Source organism: Corvus kubaryi, unplaced genomic scaffold (genome assembly GCF_017639235.1).
Source record: "Corvus kubaryi isolate FWS band 111438036 unplaced genomic scaffold, C.kubaryi_AGA036_p1.0 37385, whole genome shotgun sequence".
Lineage (NCBI taxonomy): Eukaryota > Metazoa > Chordata > Aves > Passeriformes > Corvidae > Corvus > Corvus kubaryi.
This window is the reverse complement of record NW_024581127.1, coordinates 30,135,348-30,154,417: the sequence shown is the minus strand read 5'-3', so window position 1 is coordinate 30,154,417 and position 19,070 is coordinate 30,135,348. Positions and strand designations below refer to the sequence as shown.

The 19,070-nt window shown below is 43.2% G+C and overlaps 1 long non-coding RNA gene across 2 annotated transcripts in view; it reads left to right on the top strand.

Moving 5' to 3' along the window:
• LOC121668462 overlaps window positions 1–14,294 on the top strand; it is a 76,706-nt gene extending 62,412 nt beyond the window's left edge. Inside the window, exons 4-6 of one of the 2 annotated variants that reach the window (XR_006017390.1) lie at window positions 7,845–7,970; window positions 10,919–11,140; window positions 12,053–14,294. This is a non-coding gene — a long non-coding RNA (uncharacterized LOC121668462). Of the gene's footprint in view, window positions 1–7,844; window positions 7,971–10,880; window positions 11,141–12,052 lie in introns of both variants that reach the window. The other variant, XR_006017388.1, reaches the window with a different exon arrangement.
• The last annotated feature ends 4,776 nt before the right edge of the window (window positions 14,295–19,070 follow it).

The window sequence follows — 19,070 nt, the reverse complement described above, 5'->3', positions numbered from 1 at the left end:
TTCCTTCCTTCCTTCCTTCCTTCCTTCCTTCCTTCCTTCCTTCCTTCTTTCTGTCCCAATCTAGGTCTCAGTGTCTGATTAAAGATTATATTATTTCTTTTTTTGCAGGGCACGGTGTGCTTCCTTGTCGTTCAATTTCCTTCTTTTCAACATGTCAGGCACCAAGCCTGTTCCAAGCCTGTTTGTCTATCCATGTTTTCCTGCTTGGGTGTGTCTGACTGAACTTCAAGCTTGTGTAGCTGGTCATCCAGAGCACCTCTGCACTCCTGACTCTACTGTTCAGCAGAAGTCTGCAATCTCTGAGTTGTCTGTAGAATCTTGAATCCATCTCTGGACCTAGTGTTTTCTCCACATGCTTTTCGGTCATGTTTTTCATGAGTTCTCCCAGTCCTCTCTCTGGGCAAAGAAAACCTCTGCCAGGAACTTCCTCAAGAATCATGTCCACATCTCAAGCATCCAGACACAAATCACAACCAAATTACAGGAAAACCAATACTTCCTTCCCCTTTCCAGGAGTTATGGATGTCCTTTCATTAACACCCCAAATCACCCTGATATTTTTTTCTGTTTATTGGTTGTCGGATACTGTTACACAGCTCTGCCATATTTGAACACTGGTTCCACTGTCATTATCTTCTCAATCCCAGCTGAATCTAATGTTTCTCAGAGGGTTTTGTACATGACACTCTCCTAGAAAATGAAACATGAGAAGATCTTTTCATCCAAAATCCTAAGGGATTCACCTAAGCATTCGCATTCCTGCTTATAAACGTTCTTGATGAAATATAGGTTAAAACATCAATAATTTTTTTTGTGTAGAAATACTGTGGAACAACTATAATGCTGTCCCTTCTCGGAGTCTTCATAGAGAAAATATGCAGAATATCTTTGCTTATTCCTCATGCATTGTTCTGGTCCTGTGGTCTATTTCCATTCCCTTATTTATGATAAATTCATTCCACATTGTCACTAAAGCATTGCCATATGTTGCCCTTTGTTTTGTGAGGACTGTTACCTAAAGGTCTTATTTTACAAAGTACTATCAGTTCTGTGATTCTCCTGCCTGATTTTAGCATTTTCCATAGTTTCTTGAAGAATGTTGTGATTTCCAATGGCGAGCATGTGATACTGGAAGTTGCAGATCCCAGAAGTGTTTTCTACTCAGGAAAAAGGGCAGGATGTCCTTCAAAGTACAGTTCAGCTTTTCAGAGACCTAATTCCAATCCTTCTTTTTTTGTTCCTTTTCCCTTTACCTGATCACTTATCACTGGAAGGAAGACTGTTTCATTCTAGTCCTTGTCTCATCCCTCATGAACTTTGTCTTTTCCATGCGTATATTACCTTCGATTTTTGCCTTCCTCTCTCGGCATCTGAATTTATACAATTTAGGGCTTGTAATGGTTTCAGGCAGATAAAATATGTCATTCAGGAATGGCTTGGACTGTGCTTGATGCATTTGCCTTCCTCACTCAGAACGTGAAAAGTTTCCATAAAATTATGTCCTTTTTGTCTAATTTCCTGCTTTGACTTGGTCTTTTCACTCTCCTTGAAAGCAGAGTGAGTAAGTACTTGGGGACTATGTAATTCACTTATAATTGAAACAATAGACCATAAAGGCTCCTTGAGAGCAATTACATCTATCGAGCCAATGAGTCAGTTGTGCATTTGCACTAAGTCCAAGCAGTAAAATATATTTATGATTTTTTTTTAATGAAAGTTACTGCTCACTTAGTCTTTGGAGGCAGCACAATGCATCATGAGACAGGGAGGCTTAAATGTGAATCTTCCTGAGCAGTGTATGTGACTTGCCATGAGAAAGGAGTGCAATATGCTATGTCTGGGCATTCTGCACCCAACCAAAAAGTTAGTATGTGTCTGATTAAATGTGGTCTGAAACATAATGGTTAATCTAAGAAAACTGAAGTAAAAACTAAAGCAAAGTTGAGATCATGGTGCTCAAGACTAGATAGTGAGAAGGGGATAAACTGTAATTACCAAAATTAGAAGTGCCTCAATTCCTTTGCTTTTGTGTTCAACCACAACCTAGGCTGACTCTTCTGACAAGCCTAGTTGAGAGCAGGAAAAAGCAATTACACTGCATTAAGCCACCCATCCAAGGGGGATTCTGGGCAAATCAAATCCTGTGCAAGACACTGGATTACAAAGGAAGGAGTCTGGGATCATCTACTAACTGTGTCAGAAACATGGTTGTCTGTATGATCCTGGGATCCAGCTGTGTCTGTGTCCCATAACCCTCTGTGATTCTGGGCATTTCACTTAGTGGGGTACCAATACCCAAATTACGGTCTCCAAAAAATAGAGAGCAAAGTGCTCTTTACCTTTTCCTTCTGCCTTTTTTTGGGTGATCAGTTGGGCACCTGCTCCTCCATTAGGCAGCACAGAGATGGTAAATTCCATGAGGGCTTTGCACAGGTGTAGCAGCCCAATACGTAGGAATTCATAAAATCATTAAGGTTGGAAAAGACCTCTAGGATCATTGAGTCCATCCCTTAACACAGCACCACCGTGTTCAAGGCTAAACATCCCCAAGTGCCACATCCACGTGCCTTTCAGACACTTTCCAGGGATGGTGATTCCATCACTTCCCTCTGTAGCCTGCTTCAGAGCCTGAACCACCCTTTCAGTGAAAAAATTTTTCCTAATATTTAATCTAAACCACCTGTTATGATTCAATTATAAGAGATGCCTCTGCCTGAGTTAAGGTGAAAATGAGACCATATGCCAAGTCAATAGCACGGATTTTATTTAACAGTAAATTTAAGGTAGAGAGATAGAAATAATAGGAAGGGGGACGACAAGAGAGAGAGAGAGACAGAGAGGTTAAGCAAAAGATATCACCACCATGTGGATCCCCGCAGCATCCCAGTGGTCCTTCTTCACCCTCATCTTTGGTGGTAGAGGTCCCAGAGTCCTTCTTCTGGAGAGACCACTTTTATACCGTCCAATTCCTGGGTATTCACAGGGTGTAGATGCCATTCCCATTACTTGAGATGGCATCTGAATAAGCACTTGCTTCCTTTCCCACAGTTTGCCACGGTGGGAATTTTTGTCTGGATGCTAACCAAACCTCTACCTCTGTTAGGCTCAGAATTAGCTCCTTCCTTCTGTGCCATCTGTGCTCATCTCAGGTTCCATTGTGGTGGCTTATCTTATGGGCACAGTATTTTGAGACATGTAACTGCCTTCTTTAAGTCCTCACACCACCCTGGTCACTTCCTCTCGTCCTATCACTTGTGACTTGGGAGAAGAGAGCAACCCTCGACCTCTCCACAGCCTCCTCTCAGGTAGTTACAGAGAGGAATACATCCTCCCTGTGAGAGACAGAGACATTCAGGGCCTCACTGAGGTGGGCCCTGGCAGCTCTGTGGTTTCACCAGTTTGGAGGTCAAGCAAGGTGGTTCCATAGAATACCTATGGATTAGCGTGGAAAGACCTTTGCACCAACACAGCCTCCCTAATTCCAGCACCCAAGCCAACAGCCCAGGTCTTCAGCACCATGTAAACAGAGCAGCACATTCAGCAGAGGCTGCTGAGATACCTCTCTTGCACCTCTACAGTGCAGCTTTGCAAGAAATATGTGCTTTATGTGCTTTATGTGACGAGGCTTGTTCCCTGCCCCACAGATATGCTCTTTTCCGCAGAGGGTGTTTCAGCTCCCTCTTAAAAGTGAGCATGCATTAAAGTGCTTCTCACCACAGAGATAATTGAGTACATGTACAGCATCTATCACAATAAAAGACAAATCTCAGACAGATACTAGGGCACTATCAAAGACAAAAAAACAATAAATAAGAATTCATAAGGCTTTCAGTACAATGTTTTCTGCCACCACTTGATCCATTAAAAAAACCCCAAGTGTTTGTACAGCACCTAATTCTACAGAGTATACAGGCACCACTGCAATACAAATACAACTTACAGCTATTACTACTAAAAATAATTAATAAACCTATCATTTGTTGATTCTCCTCTCTTTTTTAAAACTGCCTCTTTTTTGCTTTTTGGAACCTTTCATATTTTTCTACTTGAAAAATTATCAAGTCATTAAAAAGAAAATTGAATTTTTTTATAACAGATACCAAGTAACAGCAAATGTGCACATCCAGGTTATAAAAATGAGGTTTATAATGGCAGGACTTATAGATCATTCCTGTTACCACATCAGCAGGGCATCACCAGAACATAGTGCCCCACAAAAATGACATATGGAGCAGCACTGAAAATAACAAGAAATTTCTTGGTATGTCTGATTTTTTTTACTGTTAATTCAATGAGCCACCAGCCCTGGTTTTCTTAGTTTGTGTTTTTCATCCAGTTAGTTTGTTTGGGGATTTTTCAGAGAAGCAGAGGTTATGAGAAAATGGGGGTTCTTTTATATGCGCCATTTATGTTTTGCTATTTCCCCCAAATTGTGAGGGGGGAAATACTATTTAAATACCACTTTTATAACACTGATAAAAAAGAGAAGAGAAACTGTACCTTTTCTTTCATGAGGTCAGATATTCTTTAGGGAATACATGGGCCTTTTTACAACCTTTTACACTTTCTTTCTACTTCTTCACAAACAGCAGCAAATTCTTGAAAGGACAGACCACCTGCTACTCCAGCTTCATGGAAAAAGGGATGGAGGTTCTCAGCACTTTGTCGGAGTCAGGCCAGGTTCTGTACTTACAGTGACATTTATTTAAAACTGATTAATGGGTTTCTGCTGACAGAGCTAATGCTCAGGAAGAAAACCACCTGTCAGCAAGATGGGCACCACATCCAAACCCGTGTGCCAGGTGGTCAAACTTCTGAATCCTCCAGGACATTGTTTCTATGAACATTCCTGGCATGAGCATCCCCGGCTCCTCCAAGCTTCAGGACCCCTTTCTGTACTGCCTGATCCTTTGCAGGCATTCCCAGAAAGTTTATGAGCTCTTTTGCTAAGACACAGATATGCTGACTTTTAAAAATAATTTTTAAAAATCATTAGAGTTGAAAATTTCCCAATTTGGAATATGCTCAAGGGCTCCCCCTTAGCTTCTGAATTGCACAAAGCTTAAGATATCTCATAGAGGTTTTGGATAATTGCCTCAAAGAGTGTGAATTCCTCCCTCTCTGCTCCTGATGAGCTCCAGTCGTTAATAAGATAAAGTGTACAAAGCAGCTTTGCTGCAAGAGAAGAGCACAATGCAATACAATACAGCTGGTCCACATCTATATGGGAAGGAAAACACAGGTGAAATAATTGTCATAAGGTTTTTAGATGAGACAAATCTTGGGTGCATTGTCATCAGCAAGAGTTTTGTACTGGCTGAGATGATGACTGGCTTTTCGATCCCTGGCACAATGAAAATATATCTCTGAAATCTGCCAGTGTGATGCATCTGTGCCTGCTTGTATTCTGTCTCAGCACTCCTGGAGCAGCACTGGCACACACGCCACTCACACACATGCCCAGAGTGCACAACATGCTGTGACTGAACAAACTGGGACGGGGACAACCGATGCACAGCTTAAAGCCAACTGCAAGGTGCCACAAATGACTAGAAAAGGTCACATTCCCCTCCCCTCAGGGTTAAACAAAGCTCATGTTGGGAAGGTCTTGTGCCTGCTGAACAGGTCTACTCTCCTGCAGGGCAAGGAGGAAACAAACATAGGAAGGTGCAAATTGAGGCAGTTAGAAAACAGCAATGTTTGTTTTGACAACACCTGACTTCCTGGGCATGAGTTGGTAGGATTTTCCTCGGCTTTAAAACCATAGTTTCAACACTCACCATGCCCAAAGCGTGCCAGCAAATTAATGCAGTTTCAGGGGTGGGGGAGAACAGCTCATCAAAGTAGGAGGGTGGAGGAGCTGAGAGATCTTAAGAAAGAATGTTCTGAAGGAAGAAATTGCTGCCTTTCCTTCTGTATATTGTTGTGATTGCTTTCTTGTTCTCATGTGACATTTTACATGGGCAGATAGTGATAGGATGAGGTAGGGGATGGTTTTAAACTAAAAGAGGAGAGATTTAGATTAGATGTCAGAAGGAAATTGTTTCCTATGGTGGTGGTGAGGCACTAGAACAGGCTGCCCAGAGAAGCTGTGGATGCCCCATCCCTGGAAGTGCTCAAGGCCAGGTTGGATGAGGCTTTGAGCAATCTGGTCTAGTGGAAGGTGTCCCTGACCATGGTGAGGGGCTTGGAATTAGGTGATCTTTAAGGTCCCTCCCAACCCAAGCTTTTCTATGTTCTCATAGGTTCTTCACACTCATCGATGAAAGATGTTCAGAAATATAACACAGAAACAGGCAAACCCTGAAAATATAATGTATCTACCAGAAGAGGTCTAGAACTAGTGAGAGAGAGGCTATGCATTCACTTCTTACTGACTTTTCTTTGGAATGGGGAAATGGTGTGAGCTGCATTTGTCCTTCAGGCCTTTTCCTGCTTCTCCAGCCCCGTCTCTGCCTTGACAAGTTGTTTTGTGATTGTGAGCCTTCCTCAGAGAAACTGCTGCTGACCTGGCAGCTCCTGCCTGAGAGCGTAGGACTACAGAGAGAACACTGTTTTTCTGTTCTCTCACCCTGTCTGATCCCCTTGGCCAGAGGACGTAGATCTGGCCAGCTTCCAGAGAGCGAATAGGGTGATAAGGGAAAGCAGAAGGACTTTGGAAGACAAAGATACACTGTTACACTGGGCACCAGCAAGGAACTACTGTGATGCTGGTGTCTGATACTAAAGGGCAACACAGTGCAACCTCAACCATGAAGTCACAATTTCTCCCAACTCTTGGAAATGACAGAATATTCTCCCAAAAGTGATATTGTAAATATCCACACTTTCTAATAGTACTAAGTGAAAGAATGTAAAAATTCTTGCTTTAAAAACATTATCAATGTGAATTCAAGGGAAAGTTTAAGAATATCCTAAGGGATACGAACAGAGAGCTGACAACAGAATAAGCAGAACCACCTCCTGTTTGTTGCCACTGGATTTGTCTCCTGCCCTGCTCTGGAGGTGAAAGAAAGCAGGAAAATGGGCAGCCTCCTTTCTCAGGGACCACCATGCAAGAGGGGAACTCAAACCACACCATCTCCTCACTCAAAGGTGACTGATAGGTACCGATGACCTCCAAAGATGCCTGCTGCCCCCATCCTGGGCTTTTACACACTTCCCAGAAACACATCCGCACCCTCCTCACTGCTAATTGTTTCCTAATGTCCAAGTAAGGTTGCTCTTAGTGTGCAACAAGTGCCTCTTTAGTCCTGGTCTTGGGAACAAACCTTATTATTCCCTTTGCAGCACTGCTCCCTGTTGGAATCCTGTTTCCACATCCACATTTTATGCTGTTTTTATTAAACCAACAACCCTGCTTTGGTCACCTTTTCTAGATAGGGTCACACTGTCCAAATCTCTGAGCTCTGCTGTGGCTCTTGCTGAGCCTCCCCTGTGCACAGAGGTGTCTGTGTGCACATGCACATCCCCTACTTCCTAAAGTATGTGTGCCCAAAACAGGACACACATCCCAGGAAAGGTCTTGACCCTGCTAAATAGAGTGGAATAACAGCCTTTATCTCTTACACGTCACATACACGAGAATGGCTCAACAGCATCTTCTCTGCTGGCTTATATTCAGCCCCAGGTCTAATACAGCTCTGTATTCTTTTTTTAACATACTGGGGCATAGACTAATATTGACCAATTTGGATTTTTACTGATTTTGTTTTTCTTTCAAAGGCAGAACATTTTGCACTTGCTTTTATTGAATTTTGCTTTATCAGTTCTGGGCTATTTCTCAAAGTTATCACGACTACTTGAATTCTAACACTCTTCCAAACACTTGCATCTTTTCCCAGAACATTATCTTACGGAAATTATATCTGAGAGAGCTCTATATCACCAGGAAACTTGGCAACAAGAACAGCCAACCATTCTGGAGCAGGGGCAGACCTGTCAGCCCCAAATGACCTTGCTGGTGTAAAGTGAGTAATTTATAATTTCTCTTGAAAAGCATGACTTTTTCAGGCAGTTGCACTCTCCACCTTATAGCAATGTCCTCTGGAGGAGGATATTCCTCCTTGTCAGAAATTTTAGCTCTGCCTTCCTCCATTCAGTTCCTCATGACTCCTCACAGAAAGTGGCCTTGGGGATCTGACGTGCTGGTGTGGGGTATCACCTGGGTTAAGCAGTGCCCATCTAGATCAGCTCTCTTTGCCTGTCAGAGAGGACATTTCCACAGGGATATGGCAAGATTTTTATTACAGCCGAGGCAAAGCTGCTTTGCCTTTACCCACTGGGCTAAGAACTACACTGCCTTCATGGGATATGCTTTATTCTTAAAAACTCAATGTTGGCAGTTTCTCATAGAGATGGAGCAAATAATTCATTTCAGTATCTTTACAAATATCAGAACTGCAATGTTTGATTTAGAATTGTGGATCCTCCCTTCCCCTGTTTTTTAAGTACATAATTTATTTTAATATTACCAGAGCTGTCATGCAGGTTACACCCACACGAACAGATGGAAAAATGCAGGGAAAGTTCCTGGGCACTGGGACTGAATTCTCCCTATCTTACACTGTGAGAGGAGATGTTATTTCAGCCAGTTAGTGTCTTCCCAAAGAATTCCTGCACACCATGCAAGAGCTGTCTGCATGAGCCCATCCTGTTTCGAATGGTAGAAATTTAAAAATATAGCCATAGCCAGCTATGTCAGTCAGCCCAGAGCAAAATAAGGGCCCCACTATTGCTTACTTTGTAGATTTTTCCAATTTTGTTTATTTTTGAAATTTTTTCTCACTAATCACTGCAGAAAAAACCCACAATTTTCAGAATAATTTCAGACATCTGAAATAATTAACCAAGTAGGTAAATGAAGGAATATGATCCACTTCCTACAAAACAAAGGCACTTTGGCAAAATGGCTGATGCCAAAAACTTTTGTCTGTTTAAAATGTTCCCATCAGCAGGTGTCTGACACAATAAAAGAGGGTATCACACATCACCCTTCAGGACTGCAGCTTAGTTGTTGGGGTTGAATCACTCCCTCCACTCTCCATCCAGTTTGTCCTTAGTACTTGAGGTTTTTCAGAAGAAATTTTGGATGGAGTAGAGCTTGCTTTAGCCATTAATTCCCGGCCAGTCTCTGGAGCTACATTAAGCAAGGTTTCCAATAATGTTTCCAATTAATTTTTAGGTAATAGCAGTGCATGGCGTTCTGCGAGGAACACTGAAGGTTGGTGGAGGTCCATTCATCAAAACCTGATGGGAACCGTGGCCTCCATGGTGTACACAGATGTTGTTCTGGTCTAGGGAAACATTAGAGAGAATAGTTAACACAGCAAGGCAAAAGATATATCACAGTAAAAGATTTCCAGCCATATAATTAAAAAGAGAAGAGGGTAAAAGCATATCTATTCAGCAGAGAGAGTGGAGTAATAACTAAAGATAATCTAATTACAGTCTGAAGCAAGAAAGAACTTTTTTTCCACAGTTTTCAGTGAGACAGATTACCCTGTATTGTGGAGGGGACTCAGAAGTGAGCAGAGACTATAATCATCTCCAGCCAAGTCCTTCTGGTAGGACAGCCAAGGTGTGACAAGGGCGAGATGTGATGACAGGTTTGACACCCTGTGATGGGACCAGAGCAGAGACAAAGCCTTAGAGCCAACCCACTTGTGAATGGTCCTCAGAGTGAGCACACCAGGCCACAAAAAAAGAGTTGATGAGGAAGGGTTTGTTTTTATTAGAAGACAAATTAGAACAATCAATTTCTAAAATACAGAAAATTGGATGTTCTGGGTGAGAGACTTCAGTACTAAAGTTTTTGTAAGGAAGTTTCCCTCCATATGCCCTCCACTTATGAGAGTCTGTGAAAACTTTTCAAGGGCAGATCTTGCTCCAGCCACCTCAGCAAGGAGCCAAGGGGCAAGTCTGATGGGAGCTGGACTGGTCAGCCTGGTGCTTTGGCAGGGTTTGGCCTGGGGCAGGCCATGGGGCTGCAGGGTAGAGAGGTAGGGGCTCCCCGTGCTGGACACAGCTGATCCCAGTTGGCTCCAATGGCCCCACCACAGGGCACATCTGAGCCCCTCAACCAAGCAGGGGTGTCCAGATGATGCTCTTACTCATCAAGTTCAGTGGTAGGATGTCCTGCACAGAGCAGGGAGTTGGACTCCAAGATCCTTATGGGTCCTTTTCAACTTGAGATATTCTATGATTCTGTGACCATAACCCCCATTCCCACCCACTGCAACTCTTGGGGCCTGTTTTCTCTGGCAGAGAGAAGTCTGGGATCATCTGAGAGCTGTCTACAGCTACACCAAGATGGGAGCTGTAAAGACAGCGCAGACAAACACTCTCAGTCCTGGCAGACAGGGTAAGGAAGAGCAATGGCCACAAAAGGCAGCATGGAAAATTCAGGTGGGACACAATGACAATCTTTTTCACTCAAGGGTGATGAAGTCCAGGCACAGGTTTCCACAGCAAGGCTGTGGATCTGCTGTTCCTGGGGATTTTTAAATGTCAAAGACATGGCTTATCCCAGCAGTTGCTAGTACAATACCTGCTTTCAGTGAGTGGTTGGACCAGAGACCTCCAGAAGTCTCTTTGGACCAGCACTTCAATGACTGTGATTATAACAGCTGTAAAACAAAAGCGTGGTGGACTAGTTTTGAAAAGTAAGGAAAGTAATATAACCCAGGAAGAATATTTGCAGCCACTGCAAAAGAACTCCCATACTTAGAATAAGGAGTCTGAAGGTTAAATCCTCCTGGGGAAAAACTGCAATAAAGATAAAGGTAGTATAAAGAAAGTTGGTGAGATCATAAAGATAGATGACCTTGGGGAATAACACTTTATTTTCAACACTTATTTTGCTTTGTTCTGATTTTTAGGGGGAAAAAAAAAGAATGTGTTGTGCTGTTTTTTTAAGGGAAGCATAGCAGGCAATGCTCCTTGCAGGAAAAGTACAGCTGGGCAACCATTGCTGTGTTCCTGCATTTGCTGGAGGGCTGGTGGAACTGGGATCCCTCCCAGAGCTGAAGAAGTGTTGTAGGGCAGAAGCTCTCCCCCTTGTATTACAAGCATTTGGGCTTGGACACAGGTGGAGGATCCAAAACTAAGCTGAAGATGAGAGCTGCCATCTCATATACAGGTAAGAATCCAACTCATCTTATGCAAAGGGTTTCTGCACTACTGGGAATGAGGAGAAGGGGGAATCACAGCCTTCCTGGAGGCAAGTTAACTGCAGCCAGAGGATCTGAAGGATGCTTCCCCTGTTGAGGGGAATGGTTAAGCCTGGAAAACCATGCTGCCTCAAGTACTCCACTGGGAGGGATAGAAATGGCCTGTAGGGACCATGACTGAGAGATGCTATGGATCCTGTACACATGGAATGACTGGCAAGGCTGAATGCAGGACTTGGAATGCAGCTGTGATCACAAGTAAACACTGCTGTCCCTCTAGCCTCTCTGAAAAACTCTGCCCACATCTGACTGAATGAGTTCAGAAAAGACAAATTCAGTGTGGACTAGGTAAAAGGAAGGGCTTTTTGAAGAACCATGGGAATGGAGGGCCTATTTTATAAAGTCCTGTTTCATAAGAAGTCTTGTTTAGTCTGGCAGAAGAGTGGCTGCAAGAGAACATGACTGCTTTCTAAAAATACAACAAGGAGGGAAACACTGGGGAAAACTATTTAAGTGAAAAGCCAATTCTGGTGCAGAAACAGGTGGTATAAATTGTCTCAGAAAAAAATTAGTGCAGATTTGTAACCAACCAAACAGGGATGTCTAACAGCTGCAATGTGTTGAGAGTGGGGGGCATCCAAACTACTTTGTGACAAAATTTGGCAGGTTTGAACCTGCTCATGAGGCTCTCTTAACCATGTAGTAGCAGACAATGGGACTCAGTCACTCAGGAGTTGTTCTGCCTCTGGCCCTGCAGGGCTGGTGTGTCAGAGGGCAGAGATCCTGTGATCCCCATGCTGTTCTGCCATCAGGGCAGAATTACACTGCTCTTTAAAGTGCTTTGGTAAATGCAGCCTAAATGTTTTCCTTTGCTTTCACAGATTTCTTGTGAATCTCAACACTTTGTTCTGCTGTTGTCCCGGGGAGATACTGTAGTCCAGCCAAAGGACCAACGCCTTCTTCTGTGCTTTATCTTCTGTTTTTTCCAGCATTGTCTGACACTGCCTCTCAATTAGCATGCATTCCCTCTTCTCCTTTAACTTCATGTTCTCCAATCCATCTGATTCTTCCTCCTGATTTCTTTTCTTCTACCCTGTGCTACATCTGCTTGATCTTCTGTATCATCCTGAATCTCTGATGTCAATTCCCAGCTCTTCTTCCACCACTGTCACCGCTTGCATCCCACATCTTCCTGAAGTGGGGTTGATGTTTGTACTTCTTACTTCCAACTGATAATACATCAAAATCTACACCTCACATGTTCCATGTGGAATGTGTGCCTAACAGCAGTATCATAGGATGTAGAACATAAAGTAAACCAGAGCAGATGTACGTTGACATAAAGTGTGGCTTGAGGGAGTACAACTGCTCATTTCTATGAATGGGCCATCCACCACCAGGAGATTGCAAGGCTTGTGTTGTGGGACAGAGAAGCACCACAGCTGGGTTAAGGAGGATTTTTTGCTTGGGAATTTGCCTGCCTTTTTTCGGTGTCTGCCTTCTAGCTGAAAAGAAAGTCCTGGATTCTTAGTCCCTTGAAACTTGGCTCCTCCTATGTGTGACTCTGTCTGGTGTGCAGAGACTGTTTAAATTAGATTCCAGCATGCACACGAAAGAGCAAAACACCGCCCGCTCAGAAAAATGTGTCAACTGAATGTCCAGCAGAAAAGCATGATGATCCCACACCCCAGAGTGGACACTAGAGGCCTGGTCAGCTGGATGCTCTCTAGGCTCTGCTGGCTGGGTCTCTGTTGGCTCTGGTGGGAATATAGATACCCAGCTCAGAGGGAAATGCCTGCACACAGCCCAGTTACATTTAACCAGTTGAAATGCAAGTGCCAAGAGTCACTGGAGATGCGCCAGGGTATCTCAGATGTATTTATGGGACTGTCAGAAATTACACAGGATCTACAGTGGACTTGTGACCTTCTGAAGCAGGAGCTGCAGTTGTCTACAATATCTTAAATGGCACAGAAGTTTTATGTGTGGGCAACTGCATCAAGCTGTGTGTGTTAATCTGGAGCTGAATTGTGGCTGGAAAGTTAAAATAAAAATTTTCATGTGCAGCTGAAGAAACCAAAAAACTGGTTTTGCAAGCTCCAGAGCTTCAGTGCAGCACTTGCAACTTGATATCGATCATCCAATAAAACCAACACCGACCTAAATCAAAAGGAATCACTCAAATCTCCAAAGAGGAGCAAAAGCAAAGTCTGAGGGAAAGGGAGGAGACTGTTAACTGAGTTATATCACAGGATACAGTGGCTGAAGACTTTGATACTGTAAATAAGAAAGCAGCCTTAGAAATGGCCTAAACTGAAATAAAACCAGCTTTGAATGAAAACAAAGTGTTTGCTGCCTCAGAGATTTGAAATTAACTTGGCTGCTGATTCAATAGATCAAAAATTGCATTGATCTAATGCCTCTGACTTTCCACTTATGTCCAAAAAAATGTAACTTGTACAGCTCAACTGGAAGATTGCTGTCTGAACAATTTTTTTTTTTCTTTTAATGGAAAATTTCAGCTCCATTTTTCCAGCAGTCCAAAACATCCTCTGCTTCCCACATTGTGAGATGACAACAATGCTCAGCTGTCTTTGGCCTGAGTTGTGGCACCAGGCCAGAAAGTATCTCAAGTTGTGAAAAGTCTTAAATCAACACATTTTACCATTGAAGAGTGAGGAAAAACAGTTTCTAAACCATATGAAATATTCATGTCTAGCATCTTGTGAGATACCATCTGGTTAGATCAAACCAAAGTAGAGCTGATAGTGACAGAGAAACACTGGGTAGAAAGTGGGGTGCTGTGACTTGAAGATTCATTGTTTCATGCTCTACAAAAGAGCACTACAAAAGCAGCATCACTTCAGCAACAATTAACTTTTCCAACAACAACAACAACAAAAATCTGAAATGAAAGTGTTGATCTTTTGGGTCTGTTACTAGGAAAATCATAATGTACTTCATATAATATCACACTTCTCATAAGGGCATTGACAATTAAATTACAATTTAATATTTGCCTAAATATTAAAGTGTCTAAGAAAAAAAGCCAAACCCCAAAATTAACAAACAAGGACTTCTACAGACAGCAAGAAGAATAAACAAAGAACAAATCCTGCTGCAGACATTGTGATCTTCTTGCATTTTATATTTATATCCCCAGAAAGTGCTTTTATCCCTAAAAGCACTTGTTCATGGGACATAGCACTTGGGAGACCTGATCTTTTCTCCCGTCAGAGCTACTTTTCTGATATATGACCTTGAGACAAATATTTTGCTTCTGTTATTGCTTCCCCTCCCACTTCCAGTCTCTTCCAAACAGCAGCAGGTTTGCTGTGCCTTATACAATGGGGCCTTCAGGTGCTAATGCAATGTAAATAGTGGCAGCACAGGTGCAGTTGTGAGTAGAGTATGGCTTTGATTATTCAGTTACAAGGTCACCCTTGGGTAAAAGGATTGCTGCATAAAACATTGCTGAGCCATCAGTCTGTGGCTGCCTCCTGGTTATATAATAATGTTGTTTCAAATGCACTGGAAGTGATTAGGGGTTTCCCAAAATTGCCAAGTTTGTGGTGTAGTGGAACATCAGTGGTAAAACAGTCCCACACAGGAGAGTATGAACACAGACATGCTTACAGTGCTGGGGCTTTCCCCACCCTCTCCCTGTTGTTGGCAATTAACCCATTCCTTCTCTCAAGGTTAATTAAGCTTTGTGCCACTTTGGAGCATAAGGAACTATTGTACCCAGCTCCGGGGAGGGGGAAGATAAAGAAAGCAGAAATTAAATGGCTGCCTTGGAGCATAGAGCCGGAATCAGGACCAGGGTGCTCTCCTTTCCCTCTCCGCATACCTTGTGATAAAACCAAAATGCTACCCCTTTAACAGCAGTGTCACTCACACAGTATGGGTTCTGCACAGGCTTTGAAAACAGGGAAGAGAGCATCAAACGTTCCAGCCCACTTAATTTGAAAGCTGCCTATAATAAACCTTTGGGAACATGTAAAACAGACAGGACAAATTACATAATTACACAAATATCACTGGATTTCTGGCATTTAGGAATAAATGGCTTTGATCTGTTCAATTTAAAAGTGCCTAAAACATCCATACACTATGTTAAAATCTAACAGTAAGTGCTTTTCTTTTTGTACTTTCCAAAAGCTTAGCTAGAGACAATTTGGACACAGCAGGACAAAACTTTGCCTTAATAATATAAATATCTATGCACAAGTAATTTGACACAGTGTGCCATTGCAAAATATTTTATATTCAGTAAAATGACAGTCCTTATCTAGTTCTTATCCACAGAAACCCTTAAAGAAACAATCCAGTGTCCTTTAAAAGCCCCACTCAATTCCTCGCTTTCCCATCCATCTTATTTATAGCTCTGTCTTTGTAAAGCGCTCCAGGATTTACGAATAAGAAGTGCTCATAAAACCTCTGTGTGAGCTGGGATTTGAAATAAGCAGCACTTATGGATGTTATGCATATGAAGGGAAGACTTGAGTGCAATGCTGCAGCATTCAAAATCAACCCCACATCAGTGTCCTCGTCAACGACTTTGCTTTAAACCAGCGCTCACTTGACATCTGTATAAATTCACCAAAATGCCTCCTACCCCTTCTCCCACTTATTTTTGACAGGCGTTTCACTGTGTTTATGAGCAGGGATCCTCCCTCCCTGTTTTCCCTCATTGCACAATTCGCTTTCCATGGGCCTCTTTGGCAGCTCCAGCCCTTTCGGAAAGCAGAGTTTATTCCTCCCCTCCTCTTTGAGCCTTGCATTGAGGAGGAGGTCTGTGGCAGGACTCGATGCAGCAGAATGTCAATGCCAGAAGTGGCCTTTCTCATGGAAATCAGGTGCAGGAGCTTGGCATTGTCTGTGCAAGAATGAGAGACGTTGGTGGGTTGGTTTTTTTGCCCCCTTCCTTTCTGGAAGATTATATTTGAACTGATGAGCTCTGGCTCTCTCATGACTTGTGGGTGCCAGATCTTTCCTCAGGACTGATTTCTCCATCTCCTCCCTCACCTACATTGTTGTGCCATCTCCTTTCGTCACGTCCAATTAGTCATTATGGGCTTATCTTGGCTTTTTTTAAGATTTCATGGATAAAAATGCCAAAGAAGTGTATTTGGTTTGAATTTACTCATGCTGAGGACTGTATTTATGTCCCCAACTAACACTGATTACATCACCTGACCCCCGGGAGAAAAGAAAGGACTCTCCTCGCTAAACTGGGGAGCAACAGGAGATGTGCAGAAAGGAAATGACTTCCCTGCAGACACACTGAGGTCATACTGATATATTCCTGCTGGCTCATTTATTTATGCTCTTCCTTAGAGTTTGCTTTTCAAAGTATTCCTCCTGATTTGACTCAACAGAGTTTTTGTGGGGATTGGTAACACGGACACCACACTTTTTCAGCGTTACAAATATGAAGGTCCAAGTCCTGGTGTCTTGATACACAGTTTATCCTGGCTGACAGTCACATCCAGCCCAGATGGTTCTCTGGTACCTTAGAATAAGGTCACTCCTGTCTGCTCCTGACTGGCCAAACTCATCCCCTTCACAGCCCTGTGAGCTGGCCACAGTCAGACTCATGGCTTGGAGACTGGAATTAAAGGAACCCATGAAAAAGGAAATTCCAGCAGAGCTGGCACCTACCAGAAACACTGTGCAAAGCCAGCAGATCCACACATGGCCTGCCGATGCAGGATGGTGTCACCCTCACCACCCACCATGCAAGAGTTGCCTTCCACCCAAACACTCCTTCTCTGAATAGCATCCAGTTGCAGCATTTTCACAGAATCACAGAATATTCTGAGTTGGAAGGGACCCACAAGGATCATTGAGTCCAGTGAATGGCCTGCACAGGTATCAAACCCACAACCATGGCATTATCAGTCAGTAACACAACACTAAATCTACTTGGGCTGATAAGAAATAAGCTATGTCACAAAGTCAGTGATAGCTAAAAATGTCTCTTTAAAATTATTTCCTTATTAAATCTCTACCTTCAAATGAACAAGACACAAACCATGCATGAATTCACACTGCAGATCCTGGTCTTGCTGTGATACGATTTGAACTGGTTTGTTAATACTCTGGAATAAAGGTATGGTGCATTTCAAAGGCAGGAAAACTGTATCCATGCCCTTTTATCCACCTTCAGGATATCCTTCAGGAAAGGTTTGCTGAACATAGCTTGCATTTTTGACGAATATTGGATTGTATTTCTGAATTAATATTTTGATTAAAATTGTTTGAAATTTGTCACAGCTCCAAAAATGACAGCAAGTGGCACACATAAAGTATTCAGTGTGTTCTGCATGTCGGGCAGCTGAAAGACAGTGTAATTGCTAATTGATAGTGTATTTAAATACCATGCCTGCATACTTATCTTGACATAAAGCCTGAAATATGTAACATGCACACACCTTTCATGAAACAAAGTACAAACCCTGAGTCAAACATGCTGACCTTAAACACATTGCAAGCTGCATGTGCTCGCAGCTGACAAGTGTTTGAAGCAAAGCATTTACACATAAAACATTTATGCACACATTGTGCACTGAGGCATTGAAATATGCAGCCTTCCATATGTTATACATATTACATATATGATATCTATGCCAAGTATTTTGGGAAAAGAAAAAGCAATTACCCATATGCTCTCTAAACAATAGGCTCGTGCTGTAAGTTGTGGGACTGGAAAAGCAGCTTTATCCTCAGGGAATATTTAAGTGTCATGGGATATGGAAGAACATTAGAGATGGAAAGGAGCAGGCAAACTGCGACGGCACAAGCTGAGCTTGTGCAAATGTGTGCATAGAAAAGGCAGTATTTAAATTCACAGAACAGAACAGGATAGAATCAAAGAGAACATCCTGAGCTGGAAATGACCACTTCCAGTGGAAGGATCATTGAGCCCAACTCCTGGCCCTGCACAGCATGATCACCAAGAATCATACCATGTGCCTGAGAGTATTGTCCAAACTCTTCTTGAACTCTGTCAGGCTGGTGCTATGACTGCTTCCTTGGGGACCCTGTTCCAGTGCCCAAACACCTCCTGGGGGAAGAACCTTTCCTGATACCCAACCTAAACCTTCACTGACACAGCATCAGGTCATTCCCTTGGGACCGGTGACTGGTCACCAGAGAGGAGAGATTGATGCTACTCCTTGTGAAGAAGCTGCAGACCACAATAAGGTCTCCTCTCAGTTTCCTCCAGACTGAACAGAGCAAGTGACCTTGGCCACACCTCATATGGCTTCCCCTCCAGACCCTTCACCACCCTCATGGCTCTTCTTTGGACACTCTACAATGGCTTAATGTCTTTATATTGTGGTGCCCACAACTGCCCCCACGAGTCGAGGGGAGGCCCCCAGTGCAGAGCAGAGTGGGACAATCCCCTTGCTTGGCTGGCAATGCTGCCCCTGATGCCCCAGGACATGGATGTCCCTCCTGGCTGCCAGGGCACTCGTGTTCAACTTGCCATAAGCCAGGATCCCAACATTGCCTCTCTCCTGGTAGAGAGGATGGAAGGACTGACTCCATGAAGGCCTTTGCGCATGTGCTCGCACATCTCACACTCCCAAGGCACACCCATAGGCACACCAGACTGCCCTGGCATTCAAACCCTATAGCCGACAGCAGCTCTGCTCCAGGGTTTGCTAAAAACAAAAATAATCACCACCAAGGGCCTTGTTCTGTACTGTCACAGAATCCTGCTTGTGCAGTGGGCTGCTGTGGGGGCAAAGAAGGAATATACTATATATACACACATGTATATATGCACACACACACACACATACACACATATATAACAGAAACACACATAATATCAATACTGTATGTTTATTATCGGCTCGGCTCCCTGTGGGTGACTCCGGGGGGCGG